The sequence below is a fragment of the Erpetoichthys calabaricus genome, chromosome 7 (genome assembly GCF_900747795.2).
Source record: "Erpetoichthys calabaricus chromosome 7, fErpCal1.3, whole genome shotgun sequence".
Lineage (NCBI taxonomy): Eukaryota > Metazoa > Chordata > Cladistia > Polypteriformes > Polypteridae > Erpetoichthys > Erpetoichthys calabaricus.
The window spans coordinates 89,239,956-89,255,562 of NC_041400.2; positions in this window are offsets into that span (position 1 = coordinate 89,239,956).

Genomic DNA, 15,607 nt, shown 5'->3' on the forward strand with positions numbered 1-15,607 from the left:
TATATATATATATATATATATATATATATATATATATATATATATATATATATATATAGGCTGTGTGTGTGTATAGAGCAGTCAGCTATGCTCACGCTCAACCACAGCCATTAGATGGTGCATGCATGCACTTTTGAATTTTTTTGGTACCTGCTATGAAAGTCCTATGTGCAGCAACGACTGCTGCGAAACAACGACGTTGTACTAATGACACAGATAAAGATACACAACGTCGAAATGAAGCAATCACCACAGCTCAACAATGTGCAAGTGAAACATTTCAGCTTTCACTAAAAACATTGTCTATCTGGAGGTAGTTTTTTGAGACAAAAATTAATAGAACTCATACGCCAGTGATACAGCTAAGATATGGTATCGCCAATCTCTTCTTACAAAAGCCAGTGGGGCAGCAAATACAAGGTGGGTCCACGTCCTCTGCATGGGTAATTCTTACAATATATATATATATAATATATATATATATATAAACTGTTCAAAAAAATTAAAGGAACACTTTGAAAATACATCAGATCCATCCATCCATCCATTTTCCAACCCGCTGAATCCGAACACAGGGTCACGGGGGTCTGCTGGAGCCAATCCCGGCCAACACAGGGCGCAAGGCAGGGAACCAATCCCGGGCAGGGTGCCAACCCACCGCAGGACACACACACACACACACACCAAGCACACACTAGGGCCAATTTAGAATCGCCAATCGACCTAACCTGCATGTCTTTGGACTGTGGGAGGAAACCGGAGCGCCCGGAGGAAACCCACGCAGACACGGGGAGAACATGCAAACTCCATTACATCTCAATGGGAAAAGAAATCATGCTGGATATCTATACTGATATGGACTGGGTAATGTGTTAGGAATGAAAGGGTGCCACATCGTTTGATGGAAATGAAAATTATCAACATACAGAGGGCTGAATTCAAAGACATACCGAAAATCAAAGTGAAAAAATGATGAGGCAGGCTAGTCCATTTTGACGAAATTTCATTGCAGCAACTCAAAATCGTACTCAGTAGTTTGTATGGCCCCCACGTGCTTGTATGCATGCCTGACAACGTCAGGGCATGCTCCTAATGAGGCGACAGATGGTATTCTGGGGGATCTCCTCCCAGATCTGGACCAGGGCATCACTGAGCTCCTGGACATCTGAGGTGCAACCTGGCAGCTTCGGATGGACCAAAACATAATGTCCCAGAGGTGTTCTATTGGATTTAGGTCAGGCGAGCGTGGGGGCCAGTCAATGGCACCAATTTCTTCATCCTCCAGGAATTGCCTATATACTCCCGCCACATGAGGACGTGGTCAGCATGAACCTGCTCTCATGTGTGAAAGCACAGGGCGCCAGTGGTGGACCTGCCAATTCTAGTATTCTATGGCAAATGCCAATCAACCTCCACCGTGCCTGGCAGTGAGCACGGGGCCCACAAGAGGATGTTGGGCCTTCAGACCACCCTAATGAAGTCTGTTTCTAATTGTTTGGTCAGAGACATTCACACCAGTGGCAGCGCCGAAGTACTGCTTTAAAATTTTTATTAAGAAGAAAAGTAAACCTTTTTAAACTGAGGGAAAATATATTAATAATTATTTGTTAAGGATCTCTTTGTATACCACGTTGTCAGTTCGGCCCTCCAGTTGTAATATGACCATGCTGTGCGCTTGAGCATGCAACATATAGTTGGCCACGTGAAAAGCAATCTTGCCTCAAATCAATGCCAACCTTTTGTAGGGTCTGTCCCTGAGACTTATTAATTGTCATTGCAAAGCAGAGCCTTACTAGAAATTGGAGGCGTTTGAATTGAAATGGGTTTCATCGATAACTTCACATCCAGCTTTTGAGAGTTTAAACATTCATAAACATCAAAGTGTCCACTACTCAAATCGTCACCTGTGAATCTAAGATGTTTAAGAGGCATTGGCAGTTGTCCATAGGTGTAAAATATTTGGCCATTTCGGTACACTTGAAAGCGACAACCGAACAATTCAGCGGCAGCCATCAACTCACATGCAGAACCATAGGTGAAGGGCTTACAGCATTTCACTCTTATAGTGCTCCTGTGTAGTATAATTATCTCCTGTACCGTCATCAGTCCACACCTTGAACCTGTCCCAGTCATTCAATACATAAGACACAATGTTCCTCCGGATATCAAGAGTGAGCCTGATATGGCCGTGCAATATACAGTATAACACAGAGAATGGAAAAGGCAGTCGCCATCTCCGGGCATGGAAACCACTCGGTAAGTGACAGTTCTTTGATCGATGGTGATCACCTCGATAGACATGTTAATGGGGGACGGTTGGAATGATAAAGGAAATGGGTACCTGAACAATGTAAACTAAGTCTAAAATACCTACACAATAACTATAATCGTAATAAACGAACAATAAAACAGCGGAGAAGCCATGGATTAAATAAAAAGGCTGCAGTTATCAGCAGGGAGACGTGAATACCGTGACGAAGCAAGGAAGGGAATGAAGAGACCGGAGCGATGGACGGCCTTATATAGGCAGGCAGCCAACTACGTGGGAGGCATGGGGATGGGGAACCCAACGCCGCCTCACACGGCGACCGAGCTGCAGGCTATGGACGTATATATGTACGTAAGTAGGATTCAGTTAGCGTTGGGAACCCACGTACCAAATTTCTTGAAGATGGGCCCATAAGTAACAAAGACCGTTGGAAAGTTCAATATGGCGGCCGACAGTGGTGTCATACCACCGAAATAAGTACGTACATCGGTTTTGTTTAGCGCAGGGAAGCCGCCTACCAAATTTTGTGAAGATGGGGCCATAAATAAGAAAGTTTAACATGGCGGACGTTGTCGACCGTTATGACCGTTATGCATAGAATTTCGAAATGAAACCTGCTTAACTTTTGTAAGTAAGCTGTAAGGAATGAGCCTGCCAAATTTCAGCCTTCTACCTACACGGGAAGTTGGAGAATTAGTGATGAGTGAGTCAGTGAGGGCTTTGCCTTTTATTAGTATAGATATATATATATAATATGTGTGTGTGTGTACTGCATTAATGTTTGCAGTGCACCATCTATTGCCATGTATTATGTAATGTATGTAATAATAAAATGCACTGCATTTTTCATTCCAACAGATGGTGCATCACAAAGATTAACACTACTTTTATGAATCCCATACCAAATGACATGTAACTGAGACATACCAAATGGATGCACACCTAAATACACAGACACTTGTACTTTTTTTTATAAAGTGGAAATATATATAGGCCATCTAAAAAAACTAAGAATTCTGAAGAAGTATTTTCTATTAAGATTTCCATTCAATATTTGAAAAGGTATTCCCATTAAATATTTCCAATGGCAAGAACGCAGATAAGATGTTATTTTAATATTAGACACCCTATAGCAGAAAAGATAACATTTAAACAGAAAATTGCATAATAGTAAGAAGATATGAATATAAAAGTCTTTTGTAAAATTCATTCATGACTCTTTAAAATCAACAGGTTAACAATACCCTCTGGACAGATAATTATTATTTACGATGATCAGGTAGTTATTGTTGTTATTATAATTATTATTTTAGTATTGAAAGACATTTCAGTATTTTCACTTTTAGGTTAAAAGAATCAGGAAAATATCCACGTTTCAACTTCAAAATATTATAATTTTAACATTTCGTTAACGTTTAACGTTTCCAGTACCAGTTTATCCAACAGGCAGGCATCCAAGCTGATATTCTCCTTTACAAAAAATGTTCCTTTACATCCCTGAAGCCCTTGACCTCATCAGTGTGACATTAACATTCACAATATTAATTACCAAATTATTTGCTGCAAGATGTTTTACTTAATGAGTTACTCTGCTCCCCTCTCCAGACAATTCAAAACCTTTTCTGTCACACTGTGAAAAGCCTACATATGTAAATTTGTTTTAGATTACAAAATAATTTATTTTTTCATTTAAAGTCTAAATGTCAAGCGTACTGAAATATGTTTTAAAATCTGTCATTTCTTATTCATATTGTCACACATGATGTTTGTTAAGATCAATAGGGTTGTTTTGTAAGCATTTAAAATTCTATTATAAATGTTTTACAGCATTTTGTGTGAAAAAGAAGCCTTCTGAAAAAGCATTTTAACATATCTGGATTGCATCAAGAGATACTACTGAAAAAGAAAGCTTTCCTTCTGCACTGGCAAGATACATTTTAAAGCAGCATTTTTTACTACAACAGGAACAGACTTAGTACTTAAGCAGTCAAAATTACTGCATTGATCAAACTAAAGCAATATTCTTAAAATTTCATTCACCATAATACAACAAAGAAATGGTAATATAATATTTTTTCACACTCGAAAAACTCATCTGTTTTTCTATATTCTGAACTTGCTTTTCTTATAATATGGTTATACTGTAGAGACCCAACAGTATTGGACACAGGACTGGATTAGATGGCATTTCATTGCAAGGCACACTAATGAATACACCCATTATCTATATATATAATTCACTAAGTACATGGCAAGGAAGACACACGCAAGACGTGGCAAGCAAGATGCACGCAAGACAGAGTCACACCTGCCAAGTCACAGGGCCCCGCCCACCAACATTTCACTAAGCAGCCGACCATGGCACACACAACAGAGCCCCACCCGCCAACTCTAACACTACTTCCACGTCCATTACCTTCACATTGTTTTGCTTTTATTTCTGATCCCTTTCAACAACTATATGGCGACATCGACTTCTCAACTGTGACTCCGGAACAACTCAGTACGCAAGATAAATTAAGCGTCATCAACGAAGACTCGCTACACCGTAATGAACAAGTACTGAAACTTATCCCTAACGACGAAGTAACTTTAACCAGCGTCGCCTCCATCGTCACAGACGATCCCGCAGATCAAGTTTCATTCCCCGAAGAATTTCTTGACAGTCTTACTCCCACTGGCATGCCTCCACAAAAACTCAAAATTAAAATAGGTTCAGTCGTCATTCTTCTCAGAAACCATCCATGGCAAGCAAGACGCATGCAAGACAGCGCCATGCCCGCCAACTCATACAGCCCTGCTCACCAACAATAATTCACTAAGCAGCCATGCGCGCTGATGATTTCCGCACATGTTCCATCTCTCCCTGTGCATTCCCTGTGCAGCGAGCGAGCCAGAGAGAGAGAGAGAGCGACACACACAGGTGCGCAAGAGAGGCACACACACACACAGGCACGCGAGAGAGACACACACATACAGGCATGCGAGAGAAACACACACACACACAGGCACGCGAGAGAGAGACACACACACACAGGGGCGCGAGAGAGAGAGACATACACACAGGCATGCGAGAGAGACACACACACACACAGGCGCGTGAGAGAGAGAGAGACACACACACAGGCGCGAGAGAGAGGGGGCTGGACACATAAGGCAGAGAAGGCAGTTAAAGAATGCACCGTCCTTGATTTTGTTTTCACTTCTGTTTACAGGGATTGGTTTGTAGCGTGCATTGTTGCAATGTTACTTTTCTTGGTGGTTTATTACATTACGGATGTTTCAAATGTTCATTTTTTTCCCTGTGCTTAAAACTCATTAAAAAGGTGTTTCTCAGCTGTGACTCCAGAACAACTCAGTACGCGAGCTATATTAAGCGTCACCAACGAAGACTCGCTACACCTTAATGAACAAGTACTGAAACGTATCCCTACCGACAAAATAACTTTCATCAGCGTTGCCTCCTTCATCACAGACGATCCCGTAGATCAAGTTTCATTCCCCAAAGAATTTCTTAACAGTCTTACTCCCACTGCCATGCCTCCGCATAAACTCAAAATTAAAATAGGTTCAGTCGTCATGCTTTCTCAGAAAGCTCATGCCAGCAAGAAGTCTCTGTGATGGCACTAGACGGACTGTTACCAGCATTCACCGCAACATACTGGAGTGTAAAACTATCGCAGCTCTTACCTCACAAACAGTCCTTATTCCCCGGATATCCCTGACCCCATCAGATTCAAATTTGCCTTTTACTTTTACACGCAGACAATTTCCTGTTAGATTGGCCTTTGCAATGACAATTAATAAGGCACAGGGACAAACTTTCAAAACGATATGCATGTATCTGCCAAACCCAGTTTTCAGTCACGGACAATTGTATGTTGCTCTCTCCAGAGTTCCATCTTTTCATTCACTCACAGTCGTATCCTCAAACCCACCCCATTTGGACAACTGTCTCATTCAGGAAGTATTCACCCATCAATAAATAATTATGCGGCGTATGCTATGCCGCGGGTTGGCTAGTATTACATATTGGGCTAAGTCAAAATAAGAAATTAATGTTAAAACTGAGAGGAAGAAGGAAAAATTGATTATTAGGAGAATACTCACCAAAATACAAAGAGCATTCAAATGTCACATGGTCAGCAGCCAGCCTGGCAAATAAAACCTGTTACAGAAGCAGGATGCATTATCTATTGGCGCATTTTCAGTTATACTCGCTGAGGATATGTTAGTAAAGGACTGTGCGCAATGTTTTGAGTGAGTAAATTAAACTAATTGATACCAATCAATCTGTAAATACATGAGGAAAGCATGCAATGTCCATTTATAACTTGGTGCTGTGAAACAGGAATGACAGCAGTTAAAACATCTCTACTGAAATTATTAAAATTGATAAAACCTGATAAAACTTAGGTGAATTGCCATTGCTAAACTGACATGTGTATGTAAGTGTGTGTTTGAGTCTGCTTGCATTCATCTTGCAATGGACTGGCTGCAGTTGCCCCATTTCTCTGCTCTGGATAAGTGGGTAAGAAAGATAGATAGTTGGATAAATCGATGCCTACAAAATCTGTTCAGTTCTTGTTACTTGTTTGCATGTTACATACCTGTTTGTTACGCCTCTATTACTGAAGTACACGTGTGCTTTATCAGTCTAGTGGTAGCTGGCAATATCTTTGTGAAATAAAGAAATAAGCTTTTGTGTAATGAAGGAATAAAACTGATTGTAAGAGTGAATTTTTCAGTTATTATTAATATCTAGTTGTCTACAGAACAGAGACAGCTATTCACGTTTAGGCACCAACATTCAATAATGCCAGTAAGGGAGCTTGATGATGATTTTCCGAAGGTGAACCCACAACCCTGGAGCTGAAAGGGTGCCACAAAAGGAGATGAACAGGGCAGTTGGTGAAGTGAGGCTTAGAGCTAGTCTCCGTTTAAAATGGCTGAATTTCACAACAATTGTTTGCTTTTTTACCTTCTTAAAACAACAATGGACACACTGTTTTGCAATAAGTGTATTCTCAAGGCACATATCAATACTCAGTAACATTTTTGGTATAAAAAATAGAATATTTGGAAAGTTTTAAGGTATTTCTTTCTAATGGAATGCCAGCACCCATAAGCTCCATTATAAAATGCAAGTATAGGCTAGTTGTTTTAATTTATAATATATGTATCACTTAGAATGTAGTTTCATGTGGCACACTAATATACACCATGACTGTGAAGAAATAACTTAGACTTGAAAAATGCTGAACTTAACCTTTAAACCAACATTAGCAACCAAGCAAACCATTCTAATATTTGAAAAGAAAATCTCTTTTTATTTATTAAACCTTAATAGAATTTACTCAAGTCACCAAGGGTAGTTCATTACTAGCTGATATTCAAGGTTTTATGCATTTATTAATTAATTTTTTTATTACTGGCTCTCTGGCTTTAGCATTCTTGGAATCTGTGCTGATTACCTATTTATTGCAGCAATACATCAACCTAACTGTACTCTGGAAATACGTTAAGGCTCCTAATTTATACTGGGAGAATACATCTAGAACACAGTATTCACATAGTAAACAGAATAACTGTCTAATCTTCTGGAGAGGATTTATCCTGGACTGGAATTTAATACTTGGCCATGATGCCTTATCAGTTTGTTCTTGGCAACAATTCACTATAAAAGAGTAGGAACCCCCACAATGGTTGTGGTATTATCAATATCTGCATATATTCTGTCAACTTTGCACATAAACTCTTAGGAAGTGTAGTCTTTGCATGCACCATCTGTGGGAGCAGAGCTGACCCAGAAATACTTCCTGGGAGGCTAAATTATCATTAGAAGTACTCCAAAATATGACATTTTGTAGTCTCTACCTCCATCAGATAGATCAGCAGAAAGTTAGGTAAGGAACAGATGCAAGGGCACACTAGGCAAGGAGGAGGAGGCCAGTAAATTGAGTGAGGAGAAGGCTGTAGGTAAGGAAGGAACACACCAAGTTTTTAATGTACTAATTATCCTTTATGTGTTTAGTGTGGCTCAGGAAGAGCATACTCTTTATTTTGTCTTTTTTACATTCTGTTTGTCCTTCAATTGACATCATCTTTTGTATACCTAATCGTAATCACATTTGAAGATGAACTATTTTCTGTACGGTTTTAGTAACTTATGTTTAGCACACATGTATTTTTTTACTGAAAAAAAGTTGAAGCATCCTGTCAGGCAGCTTTAACAAAGTATAGTAAGGGCTGTAAATGAAGGTTACTGATTGGAATAGGTGCACTTTTCTAATCTGACCGAAGAAGGCAGAATAGTCTTAGACAGCCTAATCCATACATACATGAGAACCTTTAAATAGAATACATAATGTGTTAAATTAGACCCTAATCCATACATAGTGGAGAGTGTGGGTATGAAGAGTTCATCATGCATCTTCAGAAGCCAGAAACCATATCAAGACAGATGTGACTCTGTGCCAAGGAGAATGCTTATGCACTCCTGCTGAAAGATGGAACTGCAATCGTCAGAGTCTCTCACTGAAGCACAACAGTACTGAATCCAATGCCTTCTCTTTTGCTGTATTTGGATGTATGGTATGATAATACGGTAAGGCATTTTAGGAGTGAAAGCTACATTTCAAAGCAAGTAAATATATCCTTTTTTTGTACCATATCTCCCCTGTCTCAATATTAACATTTAAACTCCCATTTGATTGTTCTTTTTGTACTAAAATAGAAAGAATTTTTCTGTCATCTTTCACTTTTTTTTCCACTAATTACTTATAAGCATTTCTAAAATCCTTTTATACTGTTGTTCTCATATTCTCATAAGTCCTACAGTGAGCACAGCTGTTAGTTGTCTTAAATGCCCTATGAAACTATTTTAATTCTTTGAAGCTTCCTTTTAAGCAGAGCATTGCAGAGTTCTCTTTAAATTCTTACTACTTTTAAATTTTGGGATGAACTTGTTACACTGCTCCTTGTTGGATCCCATTCTTAATAGCTTTTCCCAGTTTACCTTTTTTAGGCTTTGCTGCATCTGCTCAAAAATTTTCCTGTTAAAGTTAAACCATTTTTGTTTTTGAATATGTACTCTGCCAAAACACTGAAATGTGTTATATTAGTCTTTTAATCACGTCTACTCCCCGAATTTTGCCCCGATTTTTAGAAAATACTAAATTTAGATTAAAGAGATGTTTATTGAAACTAATAATTGAACTCTTATGCTAAAGGCACTCAACCTTACATTAAAATCACCCCTGAGTGCACATTTACCATGGAGGAGCTGGATTCCAGAGTCCGCGTTTAGATGTTTATATATACACACACACACACACACGCACACACACACACACACACACACACACACACACACACACAAACAAAACTGAATTTCAGCAGTTCTTATGGGAACACCAGGGCACCTCAGCAAGCTTGACTCCTTCATGGTCAACTTTCTGAGGCTGATATCATTTTTTGATATCAGCCTTGGAGTTGAATTAAACATTAACTGAATCTTTGAATCTTTCACCTTTTCTGCCATCAGAACTTAATTTTATATTCTATGTTTTAGTCTAAATTTATCTGTTCAGATTGCATGCTAAAATACTTTGCTATTCTTTTATGATTACTCTGTTGTGATGCTCTGATTGTCTTTTTAATGGTGTTTCTGTATTAAATATCTAGAGGTCACAAAATATTCATAATGCTACTGCAACAGTCTTGAACAAAACAATGCATTGTTCCAATATTAACCTTCAGAAGCTTTGTAAACACTGGCTTCATCTTTTAATGTATGCTGATCGCTTACACCCTTCAATAATTATCTATTTCATACAAACTGTCTTCTTATTGTTGAAACCCCTATTGATATAGCTTTGTGAAGCATTCTCTCTGGCAATCTTGTTCCATCTCTATTCTCAAGCCTTTTTTTCCTTCTGTTTGAATCTGGACATCTGTTGGTCCTGTTGCTCATATCTGACATTCCTGATCCTTCATACCTTCATGGGTTTCAACCCAATCAGCAATATATACAGAGGTTGCAATGCCCCAAATACATTGCACAAAATACTAAGTAGGTCTGTCAGCACTACCCATGATGTACTACTTTCACTTCAAAAACAGTTTTAAGTCTTTTGGTGTAAGTGTTTAGCAGACTTTCACATTGTTTGGGAATGATTTTTGGCTCATTTTCCCAGGCAGATTTACATTGAGGTAGTCCAGAGATCAGTCTGACTCTCCACACTAGTGTTTAGATCTGATGGTGTATGTGCCCAAAAAAGAAGTCTGACTGCATTCTCATACCATTGCTCGTGTACTGAAGTGTCAGCACGGCACTGCCAGATCTAAACACTATCGCATACTGAAGAGTCTATAGCTGCAGGTGGAAGCTGCCATCGCACTTTTCGTATCTGATCTTTTCCTGAATAAAGAGTGGCATTGCCCGTGTCGATCAAACACAAGAAGCTCTGCAGTCTACTTGTGACTTTATATTGTAGGAAGATAACTAAATAAATATAGGTAAACAACTTTCATTGTGGCATTTATATAAGTAACATATAAATGTTTTTCATATAAAGACCATCAAGAAACATAATCGCAAATGTAACTTTGCATAATACCTTTGGTAAGCTCTGTAAGCCTTGCTGTTTTGTTGAAAAACGCGTGTGTGGCAAATTGACTGAACCTGTTGCTGCATCCAAATTGTGCCAACAGCTGTGTTGTTCTTATGTGTGAGTCAATGTTTCTTGCAGGGAGGGCTTCTGTTCTCTTTCTCTGATGTAGAACCCTCATCCTCATCTGAATTCACCTCTGTTATAGTACGTCTTTATTTGAAAACAGCAGTGTCAGATCGGGGGGAGCATGAACGTGACTGAGAGAATAAAACTGAATTAAAAAAAAAAAAACTAACCTTTACAAGTACCATAAATTTACACTGGCTGTTAGAGACTCAAATCAAATGAACGTTTTTATTGTATAATAGGAACAGTAAGAGCAGCTCACTACTCAAAATGTTTATTTTGAGACATAGGGAGGCTCAAACTACTCAAACAGTAATTCTGAGAAGCGGCCGGAATTTAAGCTGCGACCTCTTGATTATGAGTCAGCAGTTCTTACACACAGCAGTTGTGTCAGTGTTGTACCCTAACCCGATTTCTTTTTCTTCGGTTGTATTCTTGAATAAAAGAGCACTTGTTTTGTTGTACATGTACCTTTTGTGAAAGTGTTTACTTGATATTTGGACTTCAATCTTCACACATTATACACTCCATGTCAAAATTTTGTCATTAGTACTATAACATATAAGTATGTGTTCAACATTTCTTGCATTTCCTGTCATCCTACATTTACATAGATCGTTGTAAACACAGAACACACATGAAATGCATGCATTCCAAATAACGATATATTATTTACCCTATACAATTCCAGATAACTCACACCCAGATGAAGAGCCTTGAGCTGGCAGAACTTTTTCCCCAAGTTGACCTGCGGAGGTGGGGGGATGGGCTAGTAGGCTACTTGCTGCTTGTGCTGATTGACATATTTACAAAACAAAAGACGCTGATGAAGAGGTGCAAAGGAATTTAAGGTGGCCTGGGATTACGAGTTTCTTCGTAGGCTTCAAGTATTCTAGTGTTAAAAGATAGCTTTTGTTTTGATTATCTGCTTTTTCAGCTTGGGAATGTTTTTAATATAGGGATTCCACCTTTAGCATATGCTCATTTCCAAAAAACCATTAAGAATAAAGATGGTACTAGTACTTATTATCTGCGGTAGGCTGGCGCCCTGCCTGGGGTTTGTTTCCTGCCTTGCGCCCTGTGTTGGCTGGGATTGGCTCCAGCAGACCCCTGTGACCCTGTTAGTTAGGATATAGCAGGTTGGATAATGGATGGATGGATAGTACTTATTATGCCATTATAAAAACCTTATAGTTTAACTATGTAATATGAGCATACATATATTCTCTATCAAAAAATTCAACAAAACAGCTGAATAAAAAATATATAAAGGAAAGATTTTTAAATGACATGATTTAATTCAAACATGCACTAAAAAGTAAAAAATATTTTTTTCTTGTACTATGATTTTGTTGGTCATATGTGAGTAAAAATAAAATCATGGGGCGCCCATACCATAATTAATTTAATTCAATTAAAATGCATAGATTTGTTAAATTTGAAATGTCTAACCAGCTTAACAATGGAAAGAAAATGACACATCATATAAAACTTGATTAAAATAAGTAGGATAATGTTTATAATTGGAGAAATTTTCAAATTGTAAGAGTTACTTTTTTTAATCATTTAAGGAATATATGCAACAAAATCTTTGTACATGAAAAAAAAAATTTTTTTAGTGCATTTTTGAATGAAATTGTGTCACATAAAATACAGTAATCCCTCCTCCATCGCGGGGGTTGCGTTCCAGAGCCACCCGCGAAATAGGAAAATCCGCGAAGTAGAAACCATATGTTTATATGGTTATTTTTAGAATGTCATGCTTGGGTCACAGATTTGCGCAGAAACACAGGAGGTTGTAGAGAGACAAGAATGTTATTCAAACACTGCAAACAAACATTTGTCTCTTTTTCAAAAGTTTAAACTGTGCTCCATGACAAGACAGAGATGACAGTTCTGTCTCACAATTAAAAGAATGCAAACATATCTTCCTTTTCAAAGGAGTGCAAAGCAAGCAGTCAAAAAAAAAATCAATAGGGCTTTTTGGCTTTTAAGTATGCGAAGCACCGCCGGTACAAAGCTGTTGAAGGCGGCAGCTCACACCCCCTCCGTCAGGAGCAGGAAGAGAGAGAGAGTCACAGAAAAACAAATAAAGTCAAAAATCAATACGTGCCCTTTGAGCTTTTAAGTATGCGAAGCAACGTGCAACATGTCCTTCAGGAAGCAGCTGCACACAGCCCCCCTGCTCACACCCCCCCTACGTCAGCGCAAGAGAGATAGAGAGAGAGAGAGAGAGAAAGTAAGTTGGGTAGCTTCTCAGCCATCTGCCAATAGCGTCCCTTGTATGAAATCAACTGGGCAAACCAACTGAGGAAGCATGTACCAGAAATTAAAAGACCCATTGTCCGCAGAAACCCACGAAGCAGCGAAAAATCCGCGATATATATTTAAATATGCTTACTTATAAAATCCGCGATGGAGTGAAGCCGCGAAAGGCGAAGCGCGATATAGCGAGGGATCACTGTATATACTTTTAGCCACCCAAATGCCACTAAGTCCTCGGGATGTTACAAAAACCTTGACTTGGGTGGAAAGTGATTTGACAGAAATGATATTAGTGACAGAGTGGAATCGAACCTACTATCTAAAAGTGAAACGTGTGTGAAAGAAAAAAAACTATTTGCAAGCCACAAAGGGTTAAAAGCTGGCTTCCTGTAATGGCAGGTTATTCATAAAGGCGTCTGTCATAAGACAGGGTGCCGTAAACTGACCTACGACAACTTCCTTCTTTAGGAACATGTCTGTTAGACACAGGAAAGATTACCTTTTTTTCTTTGGGGCCCCTGTGACATGTACACAAAAAAGAAATGGTTGGCTGATTTGCACATTATAAGATGAAATGCTTAGATGCTGTTTTATAAGTAAAGGAGGAGGGAGGAAAATAACTATAAAAAGCCAACCAAAAACTGAAATGTGCTCTTCTGCTTTCCAAAGCATGAATCCTATGTACACATCAGTGACTGAATAAAGACTGACTGATTGCTTGAACTATTTCTGTCTTCCTCGGGGGTTGCTTCCACACATAACATTCATTCATGTTCAGGTGAAACCTTACATGTGTGAGAGAGGTTGGGAGCACGCGCTGATACAGTGCATTGTCGCACCCACCACACAACAAACCAACTCAGGATCCAGATTAAGACCCAAGTGCAGCCATGCAATGGGTGACACCTCAGCACCACACTAGTTCAGATGGAGTTCACATGTGTGAACTACTGGAAAAATATATTTGTGTATTGAAGAATCAAACCTTCAGTTTTTCTTAGAAAAGCTCAGCACTTTATCCATTGAGCCAATATCGTCAAATCACTGGAAAGAGTATTTTTCCAAATTTGTATATAAATGATGAAAAATTGGTAAAATTTGAAAAAGATAGTTTGTGTACATTTGTCTAAATCCTTCAAACACTTGATTGAACAACCAACATGCTAACCACTTGACCAACGTCGCTAATTTTTCATATGTTTGTGTTGGCTAAAAGTGGTATACAATATATATGTGAAATCAGGTCAAAACTGATGAAATATTGCATTGTCACTGAAGATCAGCATTCTTGCAAAGTTTGAAAGAAATCAGTTCGGTAAAAGTGGGTAAAAAATTGACTGAAACTTTGACTCAGACAAACAGAGAGAGCAAGTTGAACAAAATTGTTTAATAATAAAATTAAATATAATTCTTCTTGCTCTTTGAATCCTGCCAACTTCTATATTTTTTTAATTTGTTATCAGTTAATAGTATAATAATTTTAATAACAGCAGCTTTGATTTTGCAGTCTCACTTCCTTTATAATGTGCCATTTCTAGAATATTCTAGACGCTTTTATAAGCCTGCGAAGTAGTGATTTGCATTGTTAAAAACATCTGTTGGCATTTGTGAATTACTGTTGTAAGTACTTCCTAGATTTTATTGTTTTTGACAATTTTAAGTTATTTTTTTCTACTTTGCTTTTGAATTGTGGACTGGTTTTGTTTAGATTTTAAAATTACTTTCTGTGCTCTGCTATTGTTTTGAATACTCCCTTTTGTTAATAAATCTATAAAGAGAACACTGTTTTGGCTATAATGGGCCAGAGGTTGCACAGTTCCTTTCTTCCTTTGGAGTTTTGATAACTTACTGAAGATATTTAGCTGTGCATGCCTCAAAACCTGCTGCTTACATTTTGGGGGTATGGCTTATACTGTATTTGATTTTTAGGCCTCATTTGAGTCCTGAGGCTGGATTTTGTTGGTAAAGCCTCATTTGAGCTTTGTGACCTGACATATTTTGTTTCCATTAAAATAAAATATTCTATGCTTTTTTATGACTGTTCCATGGCTAACTCTGACTGTACATGATGGGATAGATCAGGTTTCCACTTGATTTAAAAGTCATCCTTATTTCAAAGCTCACATATTTATTTAGTAAAAAGAGTGGACATTCAGCTCCTGAATGCATCTAGTAAACTTATTTTTTACATTTTAAGAATTTATAGATCTGCCTGTCACCACATCAGAACTGTCACCTCTTTGGTAACATGTTTTCACATCAAAGTGAAAGACAAATAATTATCCTGTCAGAATTTCTGAAGTCCCCAGCCTATTGGCTTTCAAAGTCCTCA